This window comes from Panthera leo, chromosome A2, assembly GCF_018350215.1.
Source record: "Panthera leo isolate Ple1 chromosome A2, P.leo_Ple1_pat1.1, whole genome shotgun sequence".
NCBI classification, from domain to species: Eukaryota; Metazoa; Chordata; class Mammalia; order Carnivora; family Felidae; genus Panthera; species Panthera leo.
In genome coordinates this window covers 65,752,220-65,772,232 of record NC_056680.1, presented here as the reverse complement: position 1 = coordinate 65,772,232, position 20,013 = coordinate 65,752,220, and the positions used below count along the sequence as shown (strand labels likewise).

Genomic DNA, 20,013 nt, shown 5'->3' with positions numbered 1-20,013 from the left:
AGAACTTAAGAGAAAAATCACCTTTCACATTTACCCAGTTCTGATGCTCTCTCTTCCTTTCTGAGGATATAAGTTATTATCTGATATTGTTTTGTCTCAGCCTAAATAACCTTCCTTAGAGCTCTTGTGGTCAACTGGTAACAAATGCACTTATCTGAAAATGTGTTTACTTAACCTTCCTTCTTAAAGGATATTTTCACTGGCTATGGAGCTCTGGGTTGGCAGTTTTGTTTATCTTTTAGCATTGTAAAGATATTGTTTTCCTGTCTTCTGGTCTCCATTGTTTATGACAAGAAGTAATTTATCATTTGTAACATTTCTCCCTGTATGTTTGTGTGTGTATGTGTGTGTGTGTGTGTGTGTATACACACACACACACACACACACACACACACACACACAAATATATATATATATATATATATATATATATATATATATATATACTATATATATACTATATATATTTTTTTTTCTGTAGCTTGATTATGAAGCCTTTACGTGTTTATCCCAGTTGGTGATTTTGAACTTCTGACAATAGTGACACTTGTAGGACAGTAGTGAAAACCTGGTCTTCGTAATGGACAGTGGCTCCATTGTATACACATAAAGAAAAAAAATGAGTCTTGACCCCATTGTCACACCGTACACAAAAATCAATTCCCAATGGATTCTAGATACAGAATCATGAAACTCTGAGGCCTTTAGAAGAAAACATACACCATGCTCATGACCTTGAGTTGGGAAAAGACTTCTTAACCAGGATACAACAAACACTGCTCAATATAAAGAAAAGAGAAACGGATTTTAATAAGGTTAGGCATTTCGCCTGTCAAAAGACATTAAGATAGCAAAAGGCAAGTTATAGAGTGGGATAGGATTATTGCAACATACCTATCCGATACAAGACTCATACCTTACATATATAAAAGAAAATATTGAGGTGAGCCTATCATCCTGTAGAATTGTCAAATCATTATAGGTACATCTGAAACTAATGCAACATTGTGAGTCAACTATATTTCCATGAAAAAAAGATCAGTCACAGAAATACAAACCATTAAAAACATGGGCTAAACTCTTGAATGATCTCTTTACCACCGAGGTTCTTGAAGTGATCAATAACCATGTGAGAACTATGACAAGCTGTTCAACATTATTAGTTGTCAGGGAAATGCAAATAGCAACTACCATTAGCTACCGGGGTAGGAACACAAGATGGCTAAGACCAAAATGGTTGACAATAATAAGTGTTGTCAAGGCTGTGGAGTCACCAGAGCTCAAGTGCATGGCTCAGGGAGTGACATTATTCTATCCAAACAGAAAATTTCTCGACAGAACCTTGGGAATTTGAAGATGCACTGTCTTGGCCTCAGTTCTGTAGATGCAGAATCAGAGGGGGTAAGACGTCAGCACTTCACATGAAGATGCTGTGGAGGGTCAGCAAACAGGAAGAGAGGGAAGAAAAGACACAAGCAATGCAATGTGGGGTGTTATTTCTTTGGCTATAGCTTCACAGTGAGTGCAGGTTGCAATGGAAAGGTTGGAGGAGGACATAAGCTTCAACATGTTCTGTAGCAAGTGAAAATGAGAGGGCAACTATCTGACCCATATCCCATCAGTCTTGGTTCAACTACAGGGGCGATTATTCTCTTATTCCTTGATTTAACTGTTATAAATTTTACCTGAGGACTATTTCTGCATTTGACTGCTAATTTGAGTTTGGGGCTGTCTTAAGTTCAAGGCTAGAACATACAATCCTGCTTTCACTGTTGTTGAACATACGTGCATATTTTTCTGTCTGTTGTAAACCTAGGGGTTAAATTCCTGGATACGTGTACGATTGCACGCACATTTTAAGATTACCAGAAATGCCGCCTTATTTCTATGTCTCAATAATGCCTGGAACTTCTGGTCTAGAGGAAAAACTAATCAGGTAAATGGATTTCCAAATCCATTGACATACTTATAATAGTTTTCCCTTTATTTTCATGTGTCAAATCACATTAATAAAATGACAGGTGTTAAATGAAGCTTACTTTTTTTGAATAAAATGAATTTCCCCTTTATATGTCATTATTGTACACATCTTTGTACTTATTGTGTTAACTTTTAAAGATTTTTGCTTCTATGTTTATAAATGATATTAGTCTTTCATATTTATTTCTCATGATGTCCTTGTCATGCTTGTCCGTCAGAGTCCTGCTGCACTCTCTAAATTAATTGAGAGTACTTCCATTTTTCCTATTCTCTGGAACAATTAGTAAAATCTTAGCATTATTCTTCCTTAAACACTTCCTAGACTTTATCACAGGAGTCATTTAGGCTGGGAATTTTCTTTGGGGAAGGTTTTTCATTAAGATCCAATTTATTTAATTGATAAAAGTTTCTTTGATTTTCTTTCTTTTGTTTTGCTTTTGATAAATGATTTTTCTACCAGCTGGGTATTTCATCTAAATTTTATTTGTGTGATAATATTCTCTAATTCCCTTTACATCTACACTATGTGGTGCTATTCCCTTTCCATCGCTGGTATTGGCCATGTTTATCTTCAGAAATTCTCCTGTTCGTTTCTTCCAGAGATTTATTCACTAATCACAGTTGCCTGAATCAATTATTAAGCAGGATTTGGAGAAATAATTATTTTTCTGATTTACACAATTCTACGTTTATTGGCTGGTAGTATTCTGTGATGAAAAAAAGATTTCCATATTTTTGCCTTCTGAAACAACAAAATGCTTCAGGCTTGCTTTATTATTTTTTTTTCTGGCTGAAACCCGTAATTATGCATTTCTCCAAGGAATCTCAGTCCCTTTTATATGGAAACGTATTTATACTATAATCTCTGGTTTTTCTCAGCACTAATTGGCCATGAATACTTCTAAGCCCTTCTAGTAGATGGGACTGAGAAATATATTCAAAAGTCATGTCAAACTAATGCCTTCAAACTCAAACTATTAGATTCTTCTTCATATTTTCCATTTCTATGTTTGCTTTTCCCTTCACCCCTAGTGAAAACACTGGTTACAAAAACTATCAGTAATTTCACTCACTTGCAGTATCCTACATTTCATACAAAAACAGTTGCAGAATTATGACCTTACAAAAATTTCAACAAACCACCTGTGAAAAGTTCAAGATTCTTCTGTGGTTTTGTTGTGTTGTGTTTATTTTCCTCTTCAGCATTCTACTTGGTAGGTTTATTTACCCATATCATCTTTACAATAAATTTATCTAAGTGTAGAAAAAAATTTACAGATTTTATACAATTGCATGAAATGTATAGATTCACAAAAAAGACAGACATCGTAAAGCTGGATCATTCCATCCAAAACCAAGAGATATTTTATCATTTGCTCAAGCCTGTTTTTGTGTCTCCCAGGGATATTAAAAAAAATGTTCTCTGGGGCACCTGGGTGGCTCAGTTGGTTAAGCGTCCAGCTTCAGCTCAGGTCACGATCTCACGGTTCGTGAGTTCGAGCCCCGGGTCGGGCTCTGGGCTGATGGCTCAGAGCCTGAAGCCTGCTTCCGATTCTGTGTCTCCCTCTCTCTCTGCCCCTCCCCTGTTCATGCTCTGTCTCTCTCTGTCCCCAAAATAAATAAACATTAAAAAAAAATTGAAAAAAAAAATGTTCTCCATAGATATTTTGTACATTTCTTAGTATGCTGCCTCCCTGGGTATTTTTTATTTTTGTTATCATAATAAAAGGATGTTTTCGTCTCTTTTTTACCTTTACACTGTTTATTGTTTGTGCATATAAATTTTGCCGATTTCTTATAATTTCATCTTAAACTAAATTTATTGAGTTATCACTGTAAAAAAAAAATGTCTTAATTTATTCTGAGAAAGTGAGTGGAGAGGAGGGGGGAGAGAGAGAGAGATAACCCCAAACAGGCTCTGCACTGTCAGGGCAGAGCCAGACATGGGGCTCAATCCCAGGAACCAGGAGATCATGATCTGAGCCAAAATCAACAGGTGACTCTCAACCCGCTGAGCCACCCAGGCGCCCCTCACTGCAAAAATTTTAAGGGCACTGTCTACTTTGATACACTTTGACAAATGCAATTCCCTGTTTAAGGATCATCATCCTTTCTGCAATGACTGGATATAGAATATTTCCACCAAACCAGAAAATCGTCTTGGGAAAAGTTTTCAATTAGCAATAATCGCGCCTCGGATAAACCTCATTGGCTACGATACTGCCACTGCGCAAAGCTCAGAAAATCGTCTTAAGTCACTTTGCAGTCTGTCTCCCCACCCACAGGCACTAAGTGCACTCTATCACTAAGTTGCACAGTCTTGAGTTTCATACAAATGGTATCCCAAAGATGTCCATGACCTAATGCACTAATCCCCAGGAATTGTGAACGTGACCTTACATTGCAAAAAGGAATCTGGGAATGACCGAGAAACACAATCCGCAAATACACTACCCGAGTTATGATGAACTGGCATGCAAAGGTGGGGTGGGAGAGGAGACACAAGGATACCACACCACACTACTTGGAGCGAGTTCCAGCTCTGCATTCTAACACGTGAAACAAAGAGAGACAAGTAGTGTTTTATGTCTAGCTCTTTTTCTCAGCTTAAGGTCACCGAGACTCATCCACGTTGCTTCCTGTTTTAATGTGGGGAAGTGTTCCGGTGCACAGTGATAGCACAACGTATTTATCCTTTCATCTGCTGATGAATACTTGGTTGTTTTAAGTACATGGCTATTGTCAATACCGCTGGATTTTGAAAGTATAAATTTACGTTTGTTTGGGGTAAATAATAAGTAGAATAACTGGGTCATTAGGTGAGTACCGCTGGATTTTGAAAGTATAAATTTACGTTTGTCTGGGGTAAATAATAAGTAGAATAACTGGGTCATTAGGTGAGTTTATGTTTAATTATATACAACTCTTTTTCAAAGTGGTTGGGTCATTTCACATTTTCATCAACAAAGTTCTAGTTGTTCTCTCTCCTCTCTTAACACGAGGATTCCAGCCTAAATTTTAGCCATTCTTACAGGTCTGTCATGGGGCCTTATTCTTGTTTTCATTTGCAATTTCCTTTTTCATCATCTACTGGTATTTCTCTATCTCATTGTATACAGTACCTATTAAAATTTTCAGCCCCAAAGTCAACAACTAAATAAATAATGAAAACTCATTGGGTGGTTATTGTTCTTGTTATTGAATTGTAAAAGTTCTTTATATATTCTAATTTTTTAAATGTTTATTTTTGAGAGACAGAGAGAGGCAGCATGAGCGGGGAGGGGCAGAGAAAGACGGAAACATATATTCTAAAAAGAAGTCTTGCATCATATGTATGTATTGCAAACACAAGTCAGTGGCTTGTCTTTTATTTTCTAAATGATATTCTTTTTAAGATTTATTTTTCCAGTAATTGGATGTTAGCATAAAAAACACATTTGCTGTTGTTTCTTTTCTTTTCTCGGTATATTTCTTAGAGTTTTCTACACAGACACCGTGTTCTCTCTGAACGGAGACAATTTTATTTTTTATTTCAAATATGGATATTTCCTCACCATAATAAACCATAACCACGAATACAAAAATAATATGGATACTTCCATTTATTTCTCTTGTCTAATAGCATTTTGAATGTCATTTTCTAACATAGGTAACAAAACGGTGGGAGCAGACATCCTGACATGGTTCCCAACCTCCGTGACTACGTGTTCAATTTGCCACATTTAAGTATAACCTCAGCTATATTCTCTTTGTAGGTATTTGTATTAGTGTCCTACTAACAAATGACAAGTTACCATAAATATAGCAGGTTTAAAAAAATGATTATTTAAATTAGGTAGGTCAAAAGGGCGAAACGGATCTCACTGCGTTCTAATGGAGGTATCAGCATGGCCGCACCCCCTTCTGGAGTTGCTAGGGAAGATCTGTTTCCTTACTCCTTCACTGTCAGCAGCCCTCAGTTCCTTGCAGTTGCAGGTCTAACATCCTCAGAGGCTAGGGGCTTTCCCCAGGGGGGTAGGTCACCACCTCCCTTGGCTTGCACCCTTCTTTCCTCATCTTTAAGATCGCGAAGGTAGGTGGAATTTTCGACACACGGCAGATTCTTCTGGCTACGTCCACGGGAGACCCTCTTCTCTTAAGGGCACATGTTGAATGGACGGAACTGGAGGGTACGATGCTGAGTGAAATAAGTCAGGCAGAGAAAGACAGTTACATGTTTTCACTCACATGTGGATCCTGAGAAAATGGAGAACAATGGGGGAGGGGAAGGGGAGGAAGTTACTGAGGGGGAGGGAGGCAAACCGTAAGAGAGGTAAATACTGAGAACAAACTGAGGGTTGATGGGCAGTGGGGGAGAGGGGAAAGTGGGTGATGAGCACTGAGTAGGGCACCTATTGAGATGAGCAGTGGGTGTTGTATGGAAACCAATCTGACAATAAATTATATCTAATATAAGAGAGAGAGAGAGAGAGAGCACATGTTGATTAGATTATGCCCACCAGACAATCCAGTGTAAGTTTCTGTATCTAGGTCCTTAAATTTAATGCCATCTGCAAAGTTTTTGTGGCCAAATAAAGTAACATTGACAGGTCCTGGGGATTATGGGGTGAAAACTCTTTGGGACACCATTATTCTGCTCACCACAAATTATGGAAATTTCATTCCATCCACAGGCAGTGAGGAATTTTATGGTCAATCAGTGCCGGATTTCTCCATACTTTGAGATACGCCTAATACTTTTACCCTTTATTCTGTCAATGACTGAATTACACGGATTTTCAAATGTTGAAAAATCCTTCCATTGCTGGTCATTTTTTCAAGATGTGTTACCTTTTTTTTTATGTTTTACTAGATTTGAATTGCAAATATTTTATTGAAGATTTTGTATGTCAGTGTTCATGAAACATATTGGTCTATAATTTTCTATTCTTTCTACTATCTCTGCTTTTTTCTGTCAGAGTTATGCCAACGTCAGAAAAGAGGGGAAACATTTCCTCCTCTTCTGTTTTCTGAAAGGCTCTGTAGCATTGGTGTTAACTTCTAGCTTAACTATTTCTATGGTTCTCTATTGGAAGCACCTCGGCCCTGTGTTTTCATCATGGAAAGACGATTATTTATTTAATTTCTTTAATAAAAATATGGGAATTCAGCATTTCCATATTCATTCAATTTCCTCTGCTATGTTCATCAGCAAATGGGCCTGTTTTGTTCAGGTTATTCATGTGTGTGTAAAAGGTTTAATCTTTTAATGTCTGGGATAGGTGATGATAGTCTCACTTTCACTACTAATGAATGAATTACTACTGGGTTTTTATCTTTATTGATCTTTTAAAAAAAAATAGGTTTTGTTAAGGGAACCTGAGTTAAGCATCTGACTTCGGCTCAGATCATGATCTCACAGTTTGCGAGTTCGAGCCCCACGTCGGGCTCTGTACTGACAACTCAGAGCCTGGATCCTGCTTCAGATTCTGTGTCTCCCTCTCTCTCTGCCTCTCCCCTGCTTGCGCTCTGTCCCTCTCTCTCTGCCTCTCCCCTGCTCGCGCTCTGTCTCTCTCTCGCTCTCAAAAATAAACATGAAAAAAAACTTTAAAAATAAGTTTTGTTTAATTTGCTTCTAATGACTTTGAAACTAATTTCTTCTTCTTAACTTCCTCAGGTGAAAATTTAGACTCCTGAAAATTAACATCTTTTTCTTTCAATATTTTACACCTTTATGAGATTGAGTCATCCAATTCACAAAATACATTATCTTCCATTTAAGTTTGCTACTTTCTTTTAGGAAACGTATTGATGTTTAAAGTTATAGGTTTAGCACCTATCTTGTTATGCTTTCTGCCCCCTGATTATTTTACTCTTTGGTTTCCATAATATAAAGAATTTCTTCATACTTTATTACAATTTATTTGGCTTTTTTTGACATGTAAAGCCTATCGCTTTTTTATTGAAATTTTAAAATTGTTTAAGTAATTTTAATTGTTTTTTTTTTTTAGTTTTTTTTCCAGTTATACTATTATATCATTAGCCAATAGAAAAATAAATCTTCCATTCTAACTTTTATAACCCTATTTTTTTTTTTTCATTTCTGAGTATAACTGCCAAACTCTCCAAAATAATGTTAACATCATACTGGACATTGTTGCCTTTTTTTTTTTTTTTTAATTTTTTTTTTTTAACTTTTATTTATTTTTGAGACAGAGAAAGACAGAGCATGAACAGGGGAGGGGCAGAGAGAGAGGGAGACACAGAATCTGAAACAGGCTCCAGGCTCTGAGCTGTCAGCACAGAGCCGGAAGGCAGGGCTCGAACTCACCGACCGTGAGATCATGACCTGAGCCGAAGTCGGACGCTTAACCCACGAGCCACCCAGGTGCCCCTCCTTTTTTTTTTTTTTTAAACTACGTAGAAGAGCCTCCGGCAGTTTGTCCGTTAGGTAAATTTAGCCGGCTTCTGAGCTAAGTAGATATACATATTTTATCACGCTAAAGATCTATCGTCAATTTCCACTTTATTGACTGTTTTAAACATGAAGAAGTGCTTAAAGTTTTGATGGTCTGTTTAACTTCTGTGGAGAAAACCCTATACTTTTTTTTTTCTTAGATGAATTCATATGATGAATTATGTTAATGGTTTTCTAATAGTAAGCCAGTTTTACATTCCTAAAATATATCCTTCATCATGTTGGTGTCCCATTTAAACAGTATGCTGTTGACTTGTGCTTGTGAATATTTTATTCAGGGATTGTACGTGACCATGTTGATAGAAAATTTTATTTTGTTATTGTCATCAGGCTGGAGTGTCAACGTCACACTTTTTTCATGGCAAGAAATTTAGCGTGTTTTTGTTTTTTTTTTTTTCCTTCTTCTTCTCTGGAACAATTTAAGCTTCATTAGAACATCTGCCATGGAAGGATTTATACAATTCTTGTGCAAAAAAAAAACTGCACTTGCTGGTTGTTTGTAGAAGCTCTTGGGTAAGATTCTCAGTTGTTGTTGTTTGTTTTTGTTTTTCTGTAGAGGCTGCATTTTCCAGGCAGAGATAACCTGAGCACAATAGAATTTCCTAGGGAATTATCCCTTTCACCTCGGATTACAGATTGATTTCCAAAGAGTTATCCAAAATCTCGTATATCTCAAATATCTCATGGTTTAAAAACAGTTGCCTGTTTAAAATCATTACTTTCACTTCTACCAGCATTTACATACTTTCGTTGTCCTTTTTCTCCATTACCTATGCAATAGTCTGTCTATATTGTTTAGAATTAAAGGATCAGCATTATAATTTTTTTTTGTAGTTCCACCGTTTTTCTCTTCTCTTTCTCAGCGGTTTAAGATTTTGCCTCTTTTATTTCTTTCTTTCTTCACTTAGCTTTTTTCTCTTGCTCCCCATGATTTTGAATTTGGCCTTTCTTTATTTCCATTATTTCAGTTGTATTTCAACAAATGTCTAAGCTGCAACTGCTTCATTTTTACCCATAGATTCTGATTTATAGTGTTTCACTACCGCAGTTTTAAGGAAATCTGAAGATTTGAATTTTCTATCTGCTTAGAACGGAGTGTTGACTAATAGAGTTATAAAAGCTTCAAAACTATGTGGCATTTTACCTGTTGTTTGTTATTACTCCGTGGTATTACTGCGCGGAATATTTATTTTTTTCTATACCGTATAATTTAATGAAGTTTTCTGCGTGAAAATTAGCGATCAGAAATTCTTGTGTTCTATGGAAATATTGCAGTGTCGTTTTGAAAAAAAAGTGCACTCACTATTATTGGGATAAAAAGTACATACATACATGATATATAGACATACACATAAGATCTACCTCACAGATTTCCACTTGTTACATCTTTTTTTAGTAGTCTCTGCTTTGCATGACTGTGTATTTTATGTTTATTGTACTTTTCCTTTATGATGGTTTGCTTTTTAAAATATTTTTATTGATTGATTTTTTTTTTTGGTGAGTGTGGAGATTCATGATTCTGTCCAAGTGGAAGATTTGAAAAGCACCCCTGATAATTCACTTATTTTAATTTCTGCTATTTGTTTAATTATCTTTAAAAAGCATTCTTTGGCTCTATTTTACTGTCTCATAAATTAATATGCTCATACAACATGTATCTATCATTCTTTTTCTCCAATCTTAAGTTTTGATTCCTGTTTCACTAAATCATATAGTGTTTTTATACCATTCTTCCATTCTAGAGAGAGATTTTTTTTTTAAATCTTAGATTTCCAATGAAAGGTAGTCAGGGGTCACTGCGGGCCACACGTCCTCAGTCATTTCTTGGTGCTTTTAGCATGTTTCCGTTGGATTCTTCAGGAAGCACTTTTGGAGGTACTTTCCTGGCATTAGGGAAATGCAAATTAAAACCACAGTGAGGAAAAGAAGAGCACGGTGAGATACCACACTACTAATATATTAAATGGATTTAGAAAAACAACAACACTGAACATACTGAGCCGTGGCGTTGGTGTAGAACAATTTTTAGACCTTGTGAATGGGATTGCAAAACGGTGCAGCTGCTTTGGGACAGAGTTTGGCAGTTTCTTAGAAAATCACGCCTACTTGTTCCATAACCCAATTCCCATGCCCAGCTGATTACGTAAGAGAAGTGAAAAAACCAACGTTTATAGGCAATGACATGTCTTGGCCACTCTTTCACATCTTATTTCCATAGGAAGGCAGGATCAGCTTGTCAATTTAATTCAATCTGGGGAACGGACTTCTTTACATTATTGCACATTCATCAGAAGAATAGATATTTTTCAATCGGTGCACAAATAATTGATTCATGTTAACATTTTATCCAATAAACTTGGCAACCTAGCAACGTCTTCTAATCATTTATATGGGGAAGTTTGTTTTTTCAAGTTTTAAGTGCATAAGCATGTCATTAGTAAAACCAGATTCATTAAATTGGGGATTGATTTGCCTAGATGTCAGTTTCAGACCTCTCGAGAAGGATTATTTCAAATAATCCTACCCCCTTGTAGTCCAAGTTAATGATGGATGATAATTATAGGGCATCTCTTCTTTATTTCTAAGACCACCTGTTGTCTCATTAGCCCCATGAGTGACTAACTATTCTTGCTCAGCCTGTCACCTTCTCAGCACCTCTTTTGGAAGCAGAAGCCAATAGCCAACACTAGAACTCCCAGATTTTTTCTGGAGGAAATATAGCCCCAAACGCTGGGCCTCTCTTTTTGGCTTTCACTTTCTTTAGCATTTCAACCATCTATTTTAGCTTTCAATTAAATTAATACTACCAATTATTAGACAAATCAAAGTTCTATGTCACTAAAACAGAACGCATTGCAAAGGTCTCGGTATCACATATGTGATATTCTTGCCAAATTTCAGTAGTGAGTGAAATCATGACCTGAGAAATGGAAAACATGAACCATTCTGCAAAATGACTGGCTTGTAATCTTCAAAATTGTCATGATGAAGAAATCATTTATGCATATTCTGGTGATTAATGATATCCTTGTCCTAGAATGACTGAATATGAAAGGTAAGCTTGAGATTATAGCTTCTAAAATCCCATTGTTGTACATCCCTCAAAAATCCTTTGAATTCATTAGACAATGAGGTCTCCGGGTCACAAAGGAAGATTGTTATATTAAAGATAATTTGCTAATGACTTCTCATATAAATACATTCAAGAGGCAGGAAAAGAATAAGAAAATAAGATATATATATATATATGTGTGTATACATATACATATAAGATATATATATATGTGTGTATGTATATATGTATGTATGTATATATGTATATATACATATAAGATATATATATATGTGTGTATATATATATATATATATATATATATATATATTTACCAGATACTTAGTCAGTAGTTTATTGGAAATAAGGCTCCATGAGGATTACCATCTTTTCCACAAGTCGCCTAGCTCGGGATGAATTAATCAGAGATTATAGACCTAACACCAGTCTACACATGTAGATGAACTGTATGTTCATCCCCGTGAACATACAGGCTGCTGACATACTCCCAGTGACTCCTTATTATGTGTCAAAGAGAGATATGAATGTCTGGTTACGTCTCCAAATATGACAACTTCTGGAATATATAGAAGAAAATTCCTTAGGGTTAACTATGTCAAAACAGAAACTCAAAAACGTCTGTCTAGGCATACAAAGGTTATGAAATCAACAACAACAACAACAACAACAACAACAACAACAAAATAGTAGCTAGTTTACTAAGAAAATGAGTAAGATTCTGGACCTTGAACATTTACATGAATCTAAAGTTTCCAAAATGATCAAGTGCAATCTTCTGCCAGAAAAGATAGAAGAGTAACTAAAAATTCTGGGCAGGCAACAATGACGAAGCTACAGGTGACATCATTATCATAGTCTTTTAATATTGTCAAAAATGATTAAATCACGAACAAATGAATTTTGACTCCTAAGATGGTGCAAACATTTAATTTCATCAATTCTTGACAGTTTCATAAGCACTAATGGCTAGTGAGGTCAATAATAAGTTAATCACGACAGATGCTCAATCAATGAATGGCCATAACAGATGTGAATACCTCCTAACTACTATGGCACAACTAACATAAAGCTGTCGATCTTTAAAGTGAAAGATCGCCAAGTCAAATAGTCAAGCTGCATGCGTTACCAGTTCATTGTTAGGAATGGCTTTTAACCCAATGGAGCTGTTCATTTGAGAGCACTTCCTGGAACACTTTATCTCCAATGGAAAAAAAAAATACGTTTTCTTTAATGAATATTTCTTTTACATTACAATTGGAAAAGTCTAAGGAAATTTGCAAGCGGAGAAATTTCAAATTGCATATTAGGAAAAGGAATATATTTTATCTTTGCTTTATTCTGACAAGTAATATTTTTTACATTATAAAATAATGTGTAAGAAGCCAGTTTTCTATTGTAATATAAAATTTGCACTATGTAGAAAATTCAGAGAACAGGGAAGTAAACGATAATAACTTCACCACTTGTAGATAATGGAAGCATTTTATTTGGCTAGGGAAAAGTGAACCTATTTTGTGATTTTATCGTGAGATGGCAAAAAGTCTAGATGTGTTACCTTTTCCCATTCATGGCTTCTTCCCCTCACAATTCATTATCATGCTATTTCTTAGAAATATTGGCCTTTATAAAATGGACTATTTTATGAGATACCGGATATCCACAATTCACTCCCTGCCCCTGCCCAGAAGAGTCAAATGGTTTGAAAGGGGAGAGTGATCAAAGCTGAGACTCAGAGAAGAGTGAATTTTGTACCCTATGTTTCTCTGGTAAGCCCATGTTTTCTTACATGTTCCAGGTTAAAAAGAGAGCGTGACTTCTAAATAACCAAACATATCCTCCATTCTGTTTTGTTCTGAAAGGTGAGGGACATAGTCAAAGTCATAAAGGTAGTTCGAGCCACTACTGGGGACATTTGCCTCGCTGGTAATAACACACTAGATAAACCAAAGCAACTCTTCCGCTGAGGAAACAAACCTGCAAGAAAAATTTTGTCAAAATATTTATATAATAGACAAATATGCACAGATGAATACATATGATTGCGGAGATAATCTGGATGGGGACAAATTCCTGAGTGAAGAGGAACGACTCAAGAAGGTCCGTTCCTTAGCTAGAAGGGCTGAAGCAGAAGGGAAGGCAGAGAACAGGAGTTAGTTTGATAGCCTCATGGGGCTCAAAGAATAAGAATTGGAGTACAGTCCTATGTAGAAGGAATCTGGATGAACGCTTCTCACTTTGCACTGTGATCTTAAAGAATTATACCAGAGAAGAAACGTTAGCAGAAGTAAATATATTGCCATAGGGACTGAATTTTGAATTATTTTAAATCCCAAAATGCAATTTATTGAGTCAGCCTCACACTTCTAGTATCAAGGCACCAGGCAGAAGCAAATGAATATATTCTGTGTTTAAAAAAAAAAAAAAACACCTTAGACTTCATATTATTTCTATAAATGATGTTGTAAAGAAAATGCCTTGTGCACAACCAAAAATAATCAAACACATATGGACACAAGATCACATTAATAGAACAAGCATAAGCAATAGAAAATAAAAACAGACCCATGGAAAGACCCAATATTGAAGTTATCATACACAAGCATTAATTAATCATAGTACTAAATCTTGTGGGCAAGGTGATGACATTGGCACAAGACTAGATTCATCTAATCCTTTCCCCAGACTAATAAATGAAGTGGGGTAGCAAAAAAGAAACAAACAAAAATCCATGTAACGTCTTCAACAAAATTATGTGACAATATATTTCTTTTTTTTTAATTTTTTAATGTTATTATTTATTTTTGAGACAGAGAGAGACAGGGCATGAGACAGGGGAGGGGCAGAGAGAGAGGGAGACACAGAATCCGAAGCAGGCTCCAGGCTCTGAGCTGTCAGCACAGAGCCCGACACAGGGCTCGAACTCATGGACTGTGAGATCATGACCTGAGCCGAAGTCAGACGTTTAACTGACTGAGCCACCCAGGTGCCCCAACAATATGTTTCTAAAGATGCCAGGTTATGAGGTAAAGGGGCCAAACAATATAAAATAATTACATATTATTCTCTACCCCCAAAAGGAAAGTCCCACACTTTAATTGAAGTACTCGACAGATAGATCTGTGATAACAGTTGAACCTGAGGCAAGCTTTCAAGTTTTCTTTTTTTAAATGTAATTTTGTTGTTTTGTTTTGTTTTTTTTTTGTTAGGAATATAATTTATTGTCCAATTGGTTTACATACAACACTCCGTACTCTTCCCAACAAGTGCCCTCCTCAATGCCCATCACCCATTTCCCCCCTCTCCTCTACCCCCCAAGTTTTCAAGTTTTCAATATTAGATCATATAGCCCGGCAGGCAAGCAAAGGCTGAGTAGGAGGAAGCGCTTGAGGCTGTAAGGCTCTCAAAACTATTCTGAGAAATGTGAGGTTTGACACTGAGCAGAAATTTCTGTAGATAGAAGAGAAATCCACAGACTAAGAGTCCTAAGATTAAAGGAGAGATATTTGGTTAGTGGTGAAGGAGAGAAGAAGAAGGGACATATCTCTGAAAATATTGGAGAGATGATCATATTGAGACATCATGGTCTTGAGAAATGCAGGTTAATGAAAGAATGCTCTTAGGAAGATCATTCAATGTCTCAAAGAGACATCTGCACTGCCATGTTAATTGCAACATTATTCACAGTGGGCAAGAGATGGAAACATCCTAACTGTCGTTCAACGAATGAAGAAAGATATATATTTTGACGTATATTTAAATTTAAATACAATAATACCTTGGATTGCAAGTAACTTGTTCTGTAAGTGTTCCGCAGGATGAGCAAACATTGCTATCAACATTTAACTTGATAAATGAATGATGTCTTGCAATATGAGTAGTACATGATGCTGAATGTCACATGATCACAGCTGAGCCAGTGGTTCTTCTCTCTCTCTCTCTCTCTCACTGCGGGATTGTGGGTGATTGTCTCCCCTGCTTGGATTCTCAGTCTCAGGCCGTAGTGACTGGCAGAAGTGAGTGATTTTTCAGAACATTGGAAGGTGCCCACAACTGGCATTAGGGTATTTTTGTCACTTCAAAGTACCTATGGACAGTTCTTTGTGTTTCCATACAAGAGTAAGTTTAGGAATGCTTTACATCATTCTAGGTCATTGGATAGGTTCCTTGTTAAAGTTGCACCAAAAGAGAAAGATTCCATTGAGCCAATAGATAGCAGTAATTCCATTAGTGATAGTGAACGTTGTCCTACCCAATAACCCTCTGGTCTCCCCAACACCAGCCACGAAGGTTTTCAAAGGAATATGCAGGTTAATTTGTTTATTTTTCTTTATAGTTTGTATTCTCTTTATGTTTTGTATTATATTACAATATTGTAATCATTTTAATATGCATATTTTTGGGTTGTGGAAGGAATCAGCTGCGTTTCTGTTATTTCTTATGGGGAAATTTGCTTTGATATATAAGTGTTTTGGATTACGAGCATGTTCACAAACCAAGGTTTTCTGTAATGGGGTAGTTTTCATAATCTTTTATTAATTTTTATTTTCTGAATGTTTATTTAGAGAGAGAGAGAGAGCATGAGTAGGGAGAGGTAGAAAGAGGAGACAGAATCTGAAGCGGGCTCCGGGCTCTGAGCTGTCAGCACAGAGCCTGACACGGGACTTGAACTCACAAACTGTGAGATCATGACCTGAGCCGAAGTCGGACGCTTAACAGACTGACCCACCCGGATGCCCCAATAATCTTTTGTTAAACTTAGTATTTTTAACAACTGCAGGATCTGTAAATGATGATTTTGCCCTCAATTATAGTAATTTGTGGTTTCTCTCTCTCTCTGATTGGCACATATTTATATGTTATTAATATATATATTAATAACTATTATACTATTTATATATTTATACTATTTATAAATATATTTATACTATTTATAAAAAATACATTATATTTCAAATTACATTATAGATTTGTATCGATATAAAATATACATTTCTATTATTACATTACATTTACACATGAAAGGTACTTATATACCTAAGTGTGTATATTTCATCGGTATGTTGCAATTGACTATTATTATAAAAAAGGAAGAAAAGAAGGAAACTCTGACCGTGGAAACACCACGAATTCATCTTGAGGGTATTGAGTTAAAAGAAATGAGTCAGGCAGAGAAAGACAAATGCTGTATGATCATGTGAAATCTAAAAAAAGAGAGAGAGAGAGTGAAAAGAAAAGGGGAAAAAAGCTAATTTCGTAGAGACAGAGACTAGTAATGGTGGTTGCCAGGGGCTGGGGGAGGGGAACAAGGGGTGATGTAGTCAGAGTACAAACATTCAGCTCTAAGAGCGAGTTCTGAGTATGCGACGTGCAGCATGGTGATTATAGTTAATAAGTGGTATTGCAGACTTGAAAGTCCCTGAGTGGGGATGGTAAGCAGTCTCACCACACACACACACACAAATGTTAACGGTGATGTGATGGATATGTTAATTATCTTGTTCTTGGCAGTCGTTTCACAATGCACGTGTATTTCACGGCATTGTGTGGCACACTTTAAATATATACAGTTACATTTTTCAATTGTTTCTCAATAAGGTCGGGAAAAAATGGAGCCCCGAGGCAGTGTGTCTAACAAAGTTTCAAGCTCATCTCATTCTCTCTAAGGAATCTCATTCTAATAATATATAAAAATTCAAAACGATGCGTCATATGGAACGCTACAAGAATGAAAGGATATATTCTGTATTGGTAAAATTGATCCAAAACAGCTAAAATTGAGACATTTCTAATAAAACTATTGAAACTTCAAGAGAAGGAAAAAATCATCCCAGCCTGCAAGCAGAAAGCCAATATTTCTTATAATTGAAAGAACTCGGTATCCATCAGATGTTTCTACAATAGTACTTTATGCCAGAAGCCAGTAGATTTCTATGGTTAAGATATTCAAAGAAAGGAAAATGTAAACCAAGGATTTAATATCCAACCAAATTGCCTTTCAAAGATAAGGGAAACAGAAGTACGGACATGTTGAGAAGTTGGGAAGTATTTACTTTAAATGTCTTATTTAAGGGATCGATTAGAGGATGTGCTTCAGAAAACCCGTGGACGGTTAGGGAAGTGTCCACGGAAATATTTGGTGAGCATTGTATATAATTAAATGTAGAATGTAGATAAAAAGATGAGGTTAATAGCGACCCAACGGCATCACTGCTGAGTGATCTAACAATATAAATACAGGACAGGAAATTAAGGCAGCAGCAGACCACATGGGAAGCAGAAAAAGCTCTGTTGATAATAATGACTAATTATTCAAATTTACCCGGTTGGAGATAGCAGAAGTACATGATGCTGGAGAGCTTTAATAACGGTTTTAGTACAGAACAAAAGAAAGTACCCAACCAAGGCTGATATGAGAGAGATAAGTTGTGCTTGCTTGGGGTAAGAAACATTAAAGACAATATTGAGAAATTCGGAAGAAAATTAGAATCTAAACAATGACCTAAATAGAAACCATGGAACTAAAGATTTAAGTAATTGAAATTAAAAACCACGGGGCGCCTGGTTAAGCGTGGGACTTTGGCTCAGGTCATGAACTCTCCGTCTGTGAGTTCGAGCCCCGCGTCGGGCTCTGTGGGGACAGCTCGGAGCCTGGAGGCTGCTTCGGATGCTGTGTCTCCCTCTCTCTCTGCCCCTCTCCCACTCACACTCTGTCTCTCTCTCTCAGAAATAAATAATAAAAGACATTTAAAAAATAAAAAAATAAAAATACTGTGGATGGTAAGAAATATAGAAGCTTTGGGGAGGAGGGACAAAATGAATGTATTTAGAGTCTCCAAAGGGGAGAGGTATGAAATTGGGGAAGGTGCAATCTTTGTAAAATTATGCTGAGGATTTTCTGAAGCTAATGGAAGATCCTGAGTCACAGTTTCCAGAAGGCCAGTCCAACAACCCCAAGCAAGATCAACAAAAGTAAATCCACACCGAGGATTGGTGAAAAGTAAAGAGGAGAACAAGACAGACAGAGATAGAGTGACAGAGACAGAGAAAGACAAAGAGACAGAAGAGACAGAGAGAAAGAAAGAGACATACAAAGACAATCAGAGAGAGCAAAGACAAATGGCCTCTAAGGGGACAGAAATGAGACTGACATCTCCAGGGAGATGGGAAAAGGGAAGACAATGGAAGTAGAAAAATACAGTTGCCCACCTAGAATCCAAGCCCATCACAGATATTTCTGGAGTGAGGATGAAAGAAGGTTCAGACACACAAACTATGAGAAAATTGTGACCTTCAGATTCGTCCTAAAGGAAACGAGAACGGGTGCTCCTGCTGAATTAAGACAATCTGGATGCAAAGCTCTAGACGTGGAAATGAACAGAAAGCAATCACGTACATAATCATCTGTGGTCTTACTGGCCTTAAACTTGGACCCCTAACCTTTGGTTGCCATGCTCGCCCCGGGGTTTTTCTTGGCACCCTGTCCCCAAATACTCAAAAACATACCAGCCTGCCTTCACATTCCCTCTGCGAGAAAATCCTCACTTTTTTTGCTCTGAGTCATGAGAATTGTTACAATTCGTGTCTAGACAACACATGGTGATATGCTATTAATATATTCAACATGGTCAATGAAGTGATTGTATTTTTCTGTACTTAAGTTATTCCTCTCCACAGCTGCTACCATGAGGTCAGTTACGGCTGATTTTCCTATTTTACAGGGGATTGCAATGATGCACCAAATTGTTTGAGGATTTTCCAAGACTACCTGTAGGCTTCAGAACTACTTAGAGTGCTTTGTTTCACAAAAGCCTATGTAAATGCAGATTTTTTCCCCAGTTGCCGTGATGGAGAACTCTGCATGCTTGTCCTAGTCCTTGATATCTAAGGTATGTATATATCCATGGATTATATACTCCTCCTTCACAATGACGAATGTCTCATTTTGAAACTAACGTCCACTGAGAGTTGCCTGAGAAGCATATAGTCTATGCAATCTTAATTCCTGCCTCTCTTCTGGATCTTATTCAAAACTCAAGAAAAAGAAACACTAACTTGGAATCTTTTGAAGGTGTTTGGTTTTTTTTGTTGTTGTTCCTTGATGTGCTAGCCTTACTGAATTGGGGTTTGGCATTATGCCCTCAACTTCCATAGAGGAACACCTAAGAATCACGCATGCACATAATTTGCCTCTTTTAGGAGGACTCAAATGAGTAACTTCCTTTCTAACCTCTGTGTTCTTTTCCTGAGAAAATGGTTTGTTCTTCTCCTGAGGACACATTTTATTCGTTCTTCTCTCTATAGCAGTTATTTAGGACTTTATGGTATTCTTTACCTTATTATTTTTTAACATGGACTTCTCTCTATTTTTTAGCCTCATAGCACACTTTAGGCATTTCTGTAAGTTACACTGTATCTTTTATTTTTTTCAAAATTCGACTTCCAGATAAACATCTATAATACATCTGCACCCTCATTATACTGTTGGAATTAATAAGTCACAGAG

General features: G+C 36.6%; 1 non-coding gene across 1 annotated transcript; it reads right to left on the bottom strand.

Moving 5' to 3' along the window:
• Nucleotides 1-4,078: 4,078 nt before the first annotated feature.
• Nucleotides 4,079-4,218, bottom strand: LOC122214728. The gene has a single exon (XR_006200091.1). It is a non-coding gene; the product is annotated as a U4 spliceosomal RNA (small nuclear RNA).
• Between the last annotated feature and the right edge of the window lie 15,795 nt (nt 4,219-20,013).